The sequence below is a fragment of the Electrona antarctica genome, assembly GCF_951216825.1.
Source record: "Electrona antarctica genome assembly, chromosome: 20".
Classification (NCBI taxonomy): Eukaryota; Metazoa; Chordata; class Actinopteri; order Myctophiformes; family Myctophidae; genus Electrona; species Electrona antarctica.
In genome coordinates, this window is record NC_136801.1 from 33,988,334 (window position 1) to 34,003,578 (window position 15,245).

Genomic DNA, 15,245 nt, shown 5'->3' on the forward strand with positions numbered 1-15,245 from the left:
CCTGTTAATGATCACATTATGGATGAACTGAGACCATTTTACACCTCTTTGACTCATGAGTTTCAGCAGAACTACAGAACTTCCTTTGTGAAATGTTAAAGGTGCTGTAAGGGATATGTTTTGTTAAAATGGCTCTAGTAAATCATTGATATTGTGGTGGGAACTTAATACTCATAACAGAGACTTTAAGAAATAATCGAGGTAGAGAGTGAACTGAACCAATGTCACGTTTATTACAAGGAACATGGTCTGTACCAGTCCAGGGAGGTGCACGGATGCCAGCCCCCCTAGCTGTAGACATGAGTCTCTCTTATACACAGTGAAGAAACACAAATACATTTGAGGTGTGGTCAGTGGACATGGTCAAACATGGGTCTTGGGTAAGAATAGGTCATCTTGACAGACAATCAACAGGTGGAAGCCTTGCTCCAGGCAGTGTAGTATTTTCTCCCACTACAGTCCGCCATTTCAAATATGTAAATTAAATTTCTAATATTAATTTATACCAAGGAACATGAGATACTATACTGTATGCAAATTTACTACAAAAAGATGACTTATATATGGACTATCTCCTAGAGTAAGAAAGGTTTACATTCAAGTGTATTCAATGTCCACCCACATGATAATTTTCTTTTTATTACACACAACTTCTGATGGCTGGTAGGGGCGAAAACCCTTTTCCTTCTTATTGGGAAATTCCAACCTACGACCCTCGATTTGTCTTGAGCGATCACTCATAAGCCAGCATCAGGTGTAGTCTTTTTTCGTGGTTCTTTCCTCCACGCAATGTTCTCCTCTCCTTATGTTTCTGTCACAAGTTGTGGCATGGCATTTTAGTCTTTTTTCCCCATGGTGGGCCCAGTATTTCGTCTTTATCCGGCTCCCATCTGTCACTGGGGGGTGACTGCGGGGATTGAATGCGTGTGGGCCTTGTAGGGACGTCTGGAGTCTCTGGACGGACATGATGATGTGGCTTGGCTCTCATTGGTGTCACTGGCCCATGTGACATATTTATATGTCTGTCAGGTTTCTTAGAGGGAGAACAACTTGCAGGTAATTTTGTTCACTTGAATTATTTCCACCGTGGTTAAAAAGGTGGTTATACAAAATTCATTTCAATATTATTATTATTATTATTATTATTTTACATTAATTGTCTTCAGCTTCAGCTTGTTATGTAGACAGCTCTAGAATTGCACTTTATGTAGTCATAGCACTTTATAGTACACATGTATAATATATTATATAGTATAGTATGTATAGTTTACATAGATACTCCAATGTTACGTTCTTAGTTTACGCATGATTCATGATAACTACTTTTTATACATGTGATGTATGCCATGCTTTTTGTTATTGCTTAATGTAAGTCGCTCTGGATTAAGAGCGTCTGCTAAATGCCTAAATTGTAATTCATATAACACTAGACTGACGTCAATGTATGTGTGTATATTTACCCATCATACAAACCCAAATCCTTTCAGTGCTTTCTCCGGTTGTCTTCATTTGTTTGTTTGTTTTTTCCTTGTTTAAACACATCTCCTGATATGTTTCTCTTAATTTATTGGATTTTAGAGCTGGAAAAAACAAAACAGCACACTGCACCCTATTCTAAAACATTTGTTCTATACTTTTCCCCCGATGATAATACATAATTATGATTTTTTTTTTTTAAAGATCTATCTTGATCACAGTTGATCACAATCTTTCACAGTCTGGTTTCTGGTTAACTCCCTCTCTTATGGTTGACAGGTTACACATTATTGCATCTTGACACTGTATTTCATCAAACTAGTGCACTATCCTGCATCCTCCTGTTAATACAAATATTTCAATAATGTATGAGATCGTGTGGGAGTGAGTGGGTTCTTACCTTGTCGATGTAATGTCTATAGATACTCATTTTTTTCCTTTGTAATGTCCTCCTGTAATTGCATCTCATCATAACACAACACTCTTCCTCGACGAGATATTCTAATTTTTAGTGAGTTAGTCAATATCGCCATATTAACCATGCCATGCACAATGGGAAAAGAAAATATTCATTAAATTGTCATTGATTGGTACACCATCCATCCAGTCCTGGAAAGTAGGAAAGAACAATTTTCATTAGAATGACTCCACCTAAAAATAACACTGTTGTACACAGTGATACCTTAAAACATTTTACTTACTTATAGGCCTACTCGATAAACATCACATTCCACACATACCCGGGCCATTCATTCTCCACACTTGCCACTGCGTAGGTCTTCATTCTACTTCGCTCCATATCACACCAAATCTGTGTAGTGGCCTAACCCATAGGTCGCCCCTTTACCCCCGGCTCGGTCATAGACTCCGTAAATGGGAATCATTACAACGCTATAAACTGACTCAGCAAAGATCAATTTGTCACTGACCCCAGAGGGCCCCACCTGTCTGAATGTACCCTAATAACTTGACAGGAGACCAAGCTTATTTTTAGCTGACGTTGCCTGCAGAAGTGGCCAGGTGCCACCGACACCAACAGGGTACAAAGATCAACTTGGTTGGTAGGGTGCTTCCTTTTACATGTGTCACAGACACTCTTGTTGTCACAATTTTTTAGACTGGTGACCTGATTTCATGCCCCCCATGAAGACAAGTTAATGTTACCTAGTTAGGTTGACATGACAACCCTAGGACCCTTAATTGCTAAGACCCTTAATTGGCTCAAACCTCCCCTGTCAGCCCATATGAGACCTTTTTGCACCAAGATGCTACTATTACTCATGAACTTTAGTTACTTAAATACAGTATATGCTATCCTTTTCTCGATAATCACTCAACTAACACTTACAAATACTTAAACTACTTGCAACTACTTAAAATACTTACAAATACTTGTGTTTCTGTTCCAATGCTTAAAATGAATTCAATTATGTCCAACTCAAACTATACTTAAACTATACATGTCCCCCCTCTGAGCACTTCTTTCGGATATAGATAGAATTTATCCATAGAATTGCTCATAATTGCTAGAACCATCGCTTTACTTTAAACTTTTTTAATATTACCTAAGCTATTTAACGGCATCAACATCCTATTAACACTAAGCTATTTTACCCTATTTGTTACTTCCTCCTGCCAGTCTATCTATAATTGAAACAACGTGCTAGGTATGTTTTGTGCACGCAGATCTGCTATTTTTTTAAATCATTTTCTATCTTTCGGTACATTTTTTTTCCTAACTTCAAATAAAATGATCTCACATCTATAAAGAAAAAACTAAGGATAACCTAGAAATACTTAAATTTGGAAAGAAACACATCTAGGAATACATTTTGAAAAAACACACACTAACAATAAACTTTCTCCGGTAAGTAGGAAGGCCGATTTAAGATTTGTGACCTTTTATAGTTAATCAAAATATAAAACATATTACAACAGTTAAATGGTTTTTAACTGTTAAATCTTGTTCATTGAAAATAGCTGATCCGCGGGTTCACTCAACTGATTTCTTAAAATAAAATGCTAGTATTTACATTACTCGTAACTTAAAATAGTATTTACATAATGTTCTCTTTGTTAAAATAGTATTTACATGACTCTGCTGTAGGTTCTCATTGTTAAAATAGTATGTACATGACTCTGCTGTAGATGGTTTACACTATCATTGATATATTTATTGATATATAAATAAACACCATGATCAACTAGACATTCAAATTGAACCTCATAGCTTATCATACAAATGTATATGCGTCTTAATTAATTGACCAGTATGCTTGCTGCTTGATTGTTTGATGGAAAGTCCAGACAATAAAAATCCTTCCTTCTAAAGTCCTCCTCCGGCACATAATTGCATGGACAAGTCCCTGTCTGACACAAGGATGCCGGCTGGAAGCGACAACTGTTTATGCCCCTTTTTGGGATATTACAAGCCATATTCTATGTACAAAGATGAAGCTTGCACTTTCAACACTGGTAGTGTTGCTAACAGTAATGAAAACACAATCGGATTCAGAAATCCGGTTGCACAGGTATCTGACCATTGTTCATACAAATAGGAAAAAGACTGACTACAATGCAACAGCAGCTGTAACCATGCACCGTCAGTGACAGTGCATGTGTGTATTACGCTATGTTACTGAACTGTGGAGTATGCTGCACTTTGTAAAAATGGCAAAATATAACTCCTAACGTTGTTGAAGTGGGACACATATATCCCCCTGACTTATTTACAAAATCATTCCTGCATCCCAGGACTCATTTATTTCTAGAATCAAGAAAAAAACACATCTATAGTTAAATTAGAAGATAGTAAACACATCTAGTTAAATTCAGGAAGAAATTTAAGGAAGATAGTAAAGCATTGAGAATCTATTTTCATTACTGCTTGGAATCAAACATATAGTTAAGTGAAATGCCTGATCATGATCTCTAGCTGAATAAAGTGAGATAGGAAAGGTATTAGGTAAATGTTGACTACAAAAATGAGTCAACAGGCATTTGCCATGAGTGTGGATTATCCAGAATAATAATCATCACCAGTCCTCGTGGAGGACACTGATGCCTGTCAATCACACTGCTACTCTGAAATGAGGGGTGCAAATGGACACCTGGTTGGCGTAAGTGACATGTCATGCTGTGAAACTCTCCTTAAATTATGAAAAACTAAACTGAATTGAAACTTAACAATATGAGCCCCCACTGTTATTTTAACAGCTGTGATCAGGCTATTTCTGCGGACAAGTTTACATTTTGCGTGTCCCACACATTACTTATGTAACTGAAAATGCCTATGCTATCTTGCCTTAGGCGTTGGGGGGGCTGGTGAACTAGTCAAGCCCAATGATTTAGGTACCCCTTGATATGTGAGTCTTACTTACAATATGAGATACTCAGTAGTATACGGTATCTATCTGCCTGTGTTATATATATTCTTCAGTGCTCCTGGGCACGCATGGGAGGGAGACATGACGTCATGCCATCCACCGTTTCCGTAACAACAACTTATTTCTTACTTTACTGTTCCATATCTATGTCGTATATTACCTATTTTGTTTAAATACGAACTGTTTAAGTCTAGGGGTTTTACTGCCCGTAACATGTATGAAAGAACAACACGGCTCATAAAAGAGTATCTGCTTTAATACTCAGTTCACAAATAACTTACAAAGTGGCATAGTGCATGATGAATGATAATGACAGAGTGGCTCTGTGAGCCCAGAATGAATGAACACTTACATGACTGAATGAAGTGGAACAGATGACCAAACAACACAACCTAACAGACAGACAAATGGAACTACAACTAAACCGGACATGAAACACATAAGCAGTCGGCTGGAGGGAAGGCCACACGCTGGAGTGCTCCCACACCACACGCAGCAGTGTTCCCACCCCGAAGTCCAGGCACAGAGTGAGCTTTATAGTCCAGGTAGCGAGGCCTGAGCTGCCACAGGACCAATCAGAGGGCTGATCAGGCTCCAAGCCAGGCCCTCCTCAGGACGGCAACACATTAGGGACACAAATGCTCAGCACCTGCAGGGGACAAAAGCAACAACCAGTACCAGGCAACATAATAGGCACTCCTCCTAACCTAGTACCAGCTAAACAAGCCTACTAATAAATATATATAGATATGATAGCATCAGCACCATATATATTTATCACCACTAATCAAAACATAATCATAAACAGCCAACGGCTGTAACACCCTCCACCCTAAGAGAGAAACTACACCCTGTGAAAGTCTTCTCTAGACCGGACCTTCAGTGTAACAACCTTGACTCATTACAGGAAAAAACAGAACACATAAAACAAGTTCACTTTGGTACGTCAGGTTACCACGTAACCCTTCTCATGTTAGAACTAGTTTAATCACTACACAGACCAACATGGTTTAAGCAAAACCACATGACAGATTAATCACAGTACATTCAGATCACCACCCTTCAAAATCTCAACCCTTTTAGTGCGTAACAAAAAAGGATATCCAAGGATGAATCTGATTTACATGATCACTAAATTTGATTGGATCCACAATCACTTAACTTGTACGCCTGGTCCTACTCAGGACCCCTAAATGAGCAAGCCATTGAATTTCGAGGTCTGCCACACTCACAACGCCCACACGAGGGCAGTGTTTAACAACCCTTAAATACAACCGCTCTAATACTCTGTAGAGTGGAATAAAGACGCTTTCTCCACAATACATACCAACGGACCAAAAACGAGGTATGAAAAACCCACTTTGTTTAACTAACCTCTACGGTTGAATGCACAACCACTAAATGTACCTGAGTCCAACATAGGACAACTTGAATGAGAAAAAAAAAAAAAAAACGCTACAAGGTTTGACTGCTGCCGTGGGTGCCAGCCTCCGGAGTTTGCACACACCACGACACGGCCAAATAAACATTTCACTACATTTCATATCCACCCTCGTCCGTATCAGGTTATGGATTTCAGAAATACGAACGGTGCCATCGCAGCACCACTGCATTATATCAAAATGAGTGCGATACCAGCACAACTGAACAGAGAGCAAAAACAGCTATATGACTCGATTTTCTGCACCATTATTTAGCATGTCAAGCTCCTCACGGGTTAAGCCAATCTTCCCGTGGCAGCAACACATTCGACACAAACGCTGAAAAAGCAGACTTCACTCTCACCTTCTCTGCAGCAAACGGGACCAAGGCAATCTCTGGGTGGTGGGGCTTAGAGCAGGAGCACCGCGCTCCAGACCGGCATTTCTCTCCCGTGGCTGTGTCATCAGGCCGGGGAGCAGGCGTCGCAGCCGGCGCCCTATCAGGACTCACCCCCCAAAGGGTTATCCCTAGTTCCCCAGAACCCCCCCAGCCTTTTTCGGCAGGTCAGCACCTCTGGCGGCACCCAGGGAAGAATCTTCAGCCTCCGCTTCATCCTCCCCCCTATCCAACCAGTTGCACTGACCATCCGTCTCTCAGATGCCACATTCAGAAAGCCACCTCGAACTAACAGCTCCACCACCACCCTTGTCTATATCGCCTCCCAGCAGCCCCGCCACAGAGATTCTAAGAAATTTGGTAATCTAACAGCTTTTAGTTTGTCCAATTCACCTATACTAAACTAACCAAACTTAAGGTGCAACAAAATACGAGCAACATACCTACCAATAGCAACTCCAGCCGATCACAAACGGGACCGAAAAAAAAAAGAAAACATCATGTTACTTTCTTTCAACAAATGCAGGTTCACCAAACGAATATTACTAAAAAAGAGACACCATATAGGAGTATGGGCTCAGTTTTAGCAACAACCAAACAAGAAAGAGAGACCAAATGACCACAGTACAAGCTCAACTTTCTTTTGGAACAAAAAACTGACAAACAGCCACTTAATATTCACTTAACATGGGTACTTTTGAAAAGCCAAAAAACCAGGAGAGATCCCAACTAATGGGTTAACTTTTAGAAAAGAAATCCCAATAACAGGTTCACTTTTGGAAAAAGACAAAAGACCGGACGAGATCCCAAATATGTTACGAACTGTTTAAGTCTAGGGGTTTTACTGCCCGTAACATGTATGAAAGAACAACACGGCTCATAAAAGAGTATCTGCTTTAATACTCAGTTCACAAATAACTTACAAAGTGGCATAGTGCATGATGAATGATAATGACAGAGTGGCTCTGTGAGCCCAGAATGAATGAACACTTACATGACTGAATGAAGTGGAACAGATGACCAAACAACACAACCTAACAGACAGACAAATGGAACTACAACTAAACCGGACATGAAACACATAAGCAGTCGGCTGGAGGGAAGGCCACACGCTGGAGTGCTCCCACACCACACGCAGCAGTGTTCCCACCCCGAAGTCCAGGCACAGAGTGAGCTTTATAGTCCAGGTAGCGAGGCCTGAGCTGCCACAGGACCAATCAGAGGGCTGATCAGGCTCCAAGCCAGGCCCTCCTCAGGACGGCAACACATTAGGGACACAAATGCTCAGCACCTGCAGGGGACAAAAGCAACAACCAGTACCAGGCAACATAATAGGCACTCCTCCTAACCTAGTACCAGCTAAACAAGCCTACTAATAAATATATATAGATATGATAGCATCAGCACCATATATATTTATCACCACTAATCAAAACATAATCATAAACAGCCAACGGCTGTAACAGGGTGCTACAGTAGTATTTACGCATTTTTTAAATCTACATAATTAGTCAATGTATAAAGTCGAACCTTGTGTGCTCATGCCAATTTTGTATCCCTATTTGCATGATGTATCTGAGTGGCCATTGACCACTCTGCATTAAACATTACATAGGGAATCATCCCCTATTTGGCTGTGGGGTTGTCTGATTTGACCTATTTGTTCATTAATATTACGTTTGAATCAAGACCAAATTACTACAAAATGAGTGAGTCCTTAAACTCCCCTCATTCAATTGTCTGATAGATTATTGACTATAGGACAGTTGTATGATCATATCGACAAGCCATTCCTTATCCAAATCAAATCACCAGTATCTCATCTAAAACAAATATGACATGTCAGCTAGCAATAGGCATAGTGCTGGTTCACGTAAATACTATACTGCATGTCATCTCAACTCATAAAGGACAGTGTCCTGTTACCCACGTCGCAAAACTGCTTCTTTTAGGCACCAACAATGTCAACGCCGTCACCATGCACCAACGGAGGTGACGAAATCAACACCATGAATGACGCCAAGAGACTGTGGCCCAGGGGAGCCCTGGGTTGCTGCTCACCACAATAAAGTTGAATTGAAGTGATCAGCTATCCAGAATGCTGACAAGAAATAGCACTTAGGCTCATATGCCACTTTACTCACCCAGTCACTGCGAGACCACCAACGCAAACCACCATCACAATCGCACACCGCCCCAAGAGATGCCCAGTGTTCAATCACATGAAAGGAAAAAGAACAATCATTAGTTCATCAAGCCTGGAATGTTTCCTTTTTCACATAGTCCTCCGTTCCTCTGTCCGAGTGCCTCCTGTCACTCACGTGTCCATGTTCACAAAATGTCATTCGGAAAACAGTCCTTTCCCGGCTGTGTTGGGCCCCAAACCAACACATGCATATATCGTTCAAACATCAAAGTGCGGAAGCAGTCTACTGACTGTACATGTGACTTATTGACCTCTCTTTTAGCAATCGTGCGATGTGATAAGTGGTGCACTCAATGGTCCAGCAGTACCCAGGTTACGCAAAACACAGTACTACTCATTTATATGTCTGGTGAATCAACTTGGCCAATAATACCCTTTACATATCTAATTTCACGTCACTCACACTAACGTATGAGTTCTGTGTCTCACTTATTAGGCTTGTCCATATGATCAACTCAACACAACTCCAATCCATGTCTTCCCTAATGGATGACCTGTCCGTATATGGGACCGTACTGCTCTGCATGTAGTTGAATACTGTCATTACTGGTTACTGTGTAGATTATGGTTATTACAAATCATACATTAACCACTCCAGCCCTGCATACATTTTTTCCATGTTGCAAATAACTAATTTACAAGAACAACACATTGTGAGCTCGTAGATCTACTTATTTTACAGTTATTTTATAATTCAAAATGAGACATTCTGCTAAATTGACAGAGTTTCTTAAATACAGCCACAGCTAACACTAATTTACTATTAAGCCTACATTTGAATTCTGGACATTTACTTGTTACAGAGTATTCCTATCTCGCCATAGAGTAACACATTACTCCACCACTCATAATACTGTAATAATAGACTTATTTCCACTCACCAGACTTCCCAGCTCGACCCGTCCCAAGTGTGTCCACTCAGAGCAGCTGCTGTGGGAGGTGGGGGAGAAGAACGGGGCTACTTTCTACTTTCTACTTTCTAAAACCTATCCTTAATCGAATCTGATCTTAAGTTCCCTGAGGACCTCTCTAATCTTTCCACAAAAAATGCCATATTCTGTATAGCGACAAAAACGAAAGGTTCCTAGGAAAAACACAAACAGGGGTTCCTGTCTTGACTGGGTAAAAATACGATGACAGTTACAAACATTACCTATTTTAAGGAGTTTACTTATTACCTATACATTTCATGCTTTGAGTATAATTTTGCCTATCTATTTAGTCCAAATATAGAAAGTGACAAAGCACAATTACACTCAACTTGCCGTGACTCTGGGAAATTGTTATATTGTCATTATATTTATAATAAGACGTAATAAGATAATATATATGACCATGATGATCAGCTAACCACGTTACTGTTTGTTAATTACTTTGAATACTCGGACCTTAAAACAACCCTACTATTAACTATTACTACTATCTAGCCTGCTATACTGCCAACAAGACAGCACTTACTGGGATGTGCGTACCGGTAGACCTGCTATTTTGAGTCTGCCTCTGACACTGCTAACTGCTGTCCTACTAACCATGGGTGGTGACACTTAACTAAAATACCAGGACTACATTCTTCATACTTACTTGTTCACAATGCCACATTTCCACACACTTCCATATTCCATACTCAACATTCCACATTCCACATTCATACCTGCTGCTCGAGTCTTACGCGTTACCAGAACCTATGAATTAATCTCATATACAATTTGCTGTTTCACCATTCTCTTTTAATCTTCCCTGTGGGCTGTTTGGTCCCACCAGGAGAGAAAAGAAAGAAAATAACGGTGGACGCTGTCTGTATGATTTCCTATGCTATTTACCATACACTTTTAAATATTGACGAGGGACTGTCACCACTCGGAGTATTTACCATACACTTTTAAATATTGACGAGGGACTGTCACCACTCGGAGTATTTACCATACACTTTTAAATATTGACGAGGGACTGTCACCACTCGGAACATTTACATTTACCAATAAGAATTCTAGTACTTTGTACGGCTGTATCTCTAACGACACAGCCTCAAAATACAAAATGTTGTACATTGAGTCAAAACACTCTTACCCCAAAGTTCGTTTAGGTGTTGTCCCTGTCGGACCAGCATCTCAGATCCATATGCACAGCGCTATCATCTGAAAAAGAGAATGCTGACGGACAGTAGAAACACCCTGCTCACATGCGCCATAATTGTGGTGGGAACTTAATACTCATAACAGAGACTTTAAGAAATAATCGAGGTAGAGAGTGAACTGAACCAATGTCACGTTTATTACAAGGAACATGGTCTGTACCAGTCCAGGGAGGTGCACGGATGCCAGCCCCCCTAGCTGTAGACATGAGTCTCTCTTATACACAGTGAAGAAACACAAATACATTTGAGGTGTGGTCAGTGGACATGGTCAAACATGGGTCTTGGGTAAGAATAGGTCATCTTGACAGACAATCAACAGGTGGAAGCCTTGCTCCAGGCAGTGTAGTATTTTCTCCCACTACAATATATTGTTTGTTCAGTAACAGAGGTCCTCCCATATATCTCCATACCTACTTCACTAACATCATTATTACTGTTTCATAATGTGAATTGTGTTAAAAGTACAATTGCTCAACAGTAATATGAAGGGGGAATTAAGGCCTGGGCTCTACTGTATTTAAGAACATATTAGCCTACTTTACTTACATACCCATGACTTCTGGGGCATAGGTTGTCAACAAGTGATCTCTGTATGTCAGTAAGAACATATGTCTATACAATATTTCTTTCACAGGTTTTATGTATAAAATGCTTACAACATGTATCAGTAGAAAATACATACAAAAACGAGTGTTAATTTCTTCTCTCAGTTGGAGTGATAATGCACAACCATTATTTACATTTATCAAAGAAATACACACAAAACACTACTACATAGACCAATTGTTTTTGTATTATATACTAAGAAACAAAAGTGGCAAAAAGGTCCATTCCAAGCATTCATGAACAAACTCTGAGACAAAATAATAAATCATCTAAATGTAAATTACAGCAAATCTACAGGTAAAGTTACAGTGAAACAAAGACAGTGCTGTGTAATAAAAGGATGATGGTAATAATAATATCCACACTGATCACACACTGATCGTCCACGGTTATGTTTTGTATTTAGTTGTGCTTGAAATTTACTGTAATTCAGAGAGTTCAGCTATTTTACTATAAGCTATAACACACAGAAAGGTAATATATAGGATAGGTTTTTTTGTTTGTTTTAGTCGTCGAGTAACACTAAATTAACTTGTAGGCATATTGTATATTTTTGTATGAAGCACATACATGACATTGACATTTTTATTCAGTTTGTAGAATGGGTACATTTCAACAAAAGTACAAGTCAATACAAAAATCTGCTAAAAATTCTAAATCGAATCTACAGATAATCCACAAATTACAAAGATTAAGATTGAGAATAAATTGATTATTGAGACCGTAGGTGGATATATAATATTGTTGCTCGCACGCACGCACGCACGCACGCACGCACGCACGCACGCACGCACGCACGCACGCACACACACACACACATTACCTAATGAAATCAGAAATATGTTTTCTACTCGCTCAGCTGTGTGTGTGTGTGTGTGTGTGTGTGTGTGTGTGTGTGTGTGTGTGTGTGTGTGTGTGTGTGTGTGTGTGTGTGTGTGTGTGTGTGTGTGTGTGTGTGCGCGTGTGTGTGCATGTGCGGCCGTGCGTGCGGCTGTGCGCATGTGTGTTTTTAACAGGCGGAGGGTATAAAGGCTGTGAATGTCATCGCCACTGGATCTGGAGAAGCAACTCTCACTGTAAGCAATGCATCAGGGTGTGTGTGCGTTAAGGGGACCAGATCCAATGCATCAGGGTGTGTGTGCGTTAAGGGGACCAGATCCAATGCATCAGGGTGTGTGTGCGTTAAGGGGACCAGATCCAATGCATCAGGGTGTGTGTGCGTTAAGGGGACCAGATCCAATGCATCAGGGTGTGTGTGCGTTAAGGGGACCAGATCCAATGCATCAGGGTGTGTGTGCGTTAAGGGGACCAGATCCAATGCATCAGGGTGTGTGTGCGTTAAGGGGACCAGATCCAATGCATTAGGGGCGGCGGTGGCTCAGGGGTAGAGTGGCTGGATGGTAACCGCAAGGTTGCCTGTTCGAACCCGGGCTCCCCCAGAGTTAGTGTCGAAGTGTCCTTGAGCAAGACACTGAACTCCAAATTGCTCCCGATGTGCTGGCTAGTGCCTTGCATGGTTTCTGCCGCCATCGGTGTATGAATGTGTGTGTGAATGGGTGAATTGATGCACAATCTATGTAAAGCGCCTTGGATAAAGGCGCTATATAAATGCACCATTTACCATTTATCAGGGTGTGTGTGCGTTAGGGAGACCACCGGACCAGATCCAATGAATCAGGGTGTGTGTGCGTTAGCATGACCAGATCCAATGCATCAGGGTGCGTGCGTGCGTGCGTGCGTGCGTGCGTGCGTCCCTTAGTGTTGATTCAAATGCACTCTGTTTGGCTTACAGGTGGTGTCACTCTTTTATGCTCTACCGAAGACGAAGTCTGATGAATGCTTGAAGTACAACCTCTCCGTGAATTTCAAACTAGGTGAACTGTCTGTCTGTCTGTCTGTCTGTCTGTCTGTCTGTCTGTCTGTCTGTCTGTCTGTCTGTCTGTCTGGGTTCTCAGCTAGTATACTACAACTTAAATCAAATACCACCAAGTGGAAAACATGGCACACCAAAATGATTGAGATTTACATTTGTTTTACTTACTGTAAGTAAAAGTAGCTAGCAATACTCAGACTCCTACTACAAGTAAAAGGAAGTACACAGACTATCATAGTCACCTGAAGGCAGTGGTGGAAGTATCTTTTTTCTTTTTTTACTTATAGGTAAAAGTAGCAATAACACATTATAAAAGATACTCTCTTTCAAGTAAAATGCCTGTAACCTACTCAAAATGTTTATTAAAAGTTTTTGAATCTTTAAAAAGATACTGTAGCAGCAGATCTAAAAGCTCACAATGTGATGTGTTGTGAGCTTGCACGGCTATATACATGTTTGTAAGTTTTGTAATGTAATGAAATGTAATATTGTACTGAAATAGTACAATATTCTTCCTCTTGATATGTAGCAGAGTAGAAGTATAAAGTATAGAAAGAATTGACATACTGACTTTTTTTATTTACATATTGCAGCATTTAACCCCCATTTCATCTAGTATGGTTATAAAAGGGTTATATTCATGTATAAAATGTATCTGAAATAAATAAACACAGTTCTAAATCTTCTAAAGAGTTATGCAAACAACCGTATACAAAGTACATGCAAACATAAAGTAAATTAAATAGCACCAAATTACAGTACAGTTCTGAGTACAGTAGTGCGTCATGGGACCCCCAGAAAGGTCCACGGATGGGTCCATTATCAATAATCTGCGCTTTGGGATGCAAAATGCGCCCTATTAGCATCACTGCTGACTGTATAGTACAGTATAGAGTGTCGCAGTCCCGCCCCCTACCATGGACCAGGAAATGAATCCCAATGCATTTTTCCCATAGACATTTCTTAAAGTATTTATTTAAAGACGGTTACGCCGCGGACAAAGCCAACTCGAGTCGTGACAACTCATGACAACACAAACAATATTTTGGACCAAACAAATAATTACAAAGAAGAAAAACAACAAAAAAAGTGTTGTAACCTGCCGTTTTTTTCTTCTTTCGGATTATTTGTTCGGCCCAAAAAAGTGTGTTTGTTGTCATGATTTGTCACGACTCGAGTTGGCTTTGTCCGCGGCGTAAACGTCTTTAAATAAATACTTTCTGAAATGTCTATGAGGAAAATGAACGGAGAATCATTTCCTGGTCCATGGTAGGGGGCAGGACTGCGACGCTCTATACTGTACTTGCGTAAGCACTTTGGGTATTTAGAAAAGCGCTATATAAATTTGAGCTATTGTTATTATTATTATTATTATTGGGTAAATGTACAGTGAGCACTGCTTTTCACCCACACAATGTTGACCTTGTTTGACTGTTTCAGCACATTCTTCTAACAGTTTGTCTCTGTTTTTCTCTGTTAGAAGAGAAAAAGGAAGTGGGTGGCGATATCTACTTGCTGGAGATTGAGATCATGTAAGTGCAGTGTGTGAAGGCCTTGTTTTTGTCTTGATGGTCTATGGCAGGGATACTCAAATATAGCTTAAAGACCCAGTGAAATGAAACAAACGTTTTTCACACTTTTAGACCACATCCGTGGTCATCATATGGGCATACCTAACAATGGATGCCAACGAAATGGGAACATTTTCATGTTTGTATATTTTTATATAAAAAGTCCATAAAAATC